This window comes from Rousettus aegyptiacus, unplaced genomic scaffold (assembly GCF_014176215.1).
Source record: "Rousettus aegyptiacus isolate mRouAeg1 unplaced genomic scaffold, mRouAeg1.p scaffold_m13_p_14, whole genome shotgun sequence".
In the NCBI taxonomy this organism is placed as follows: domain Eukaryota; kingdom Metazoa; phylum Chordata; class Mammalia; order Chiroptera; family Pteropodidae; genus Rousettus; species Rousettus aegyptiacus.
The window spans coordinates 36,345,713-36,345,937 of NW_023416289.1; positions in this window are offsets into that span (position 1 = coordinate 36,345,713).

Sequence of the window (225 nt, forward strand, 5' to 3'; positions counted from 1 at the left end):
TCTATATGGCCCAGAGTAACTAATTCTGAGTTCCGATGGAGAGAGCGAGCGAGCGAGCTTGCTCCCTAGACTGCTTCAGAGGAAGACGATTTAAAATACACCAGAACCTAGTGTGTGGGAGCTGTCTGGATCTCAGATATGCAGGAAACTTTATTTCATGATTACATTCATGTTATTTAGTTTTTCAGGTTGTTTTTTTGTTTTTCCCCAAACATCCCAACAACG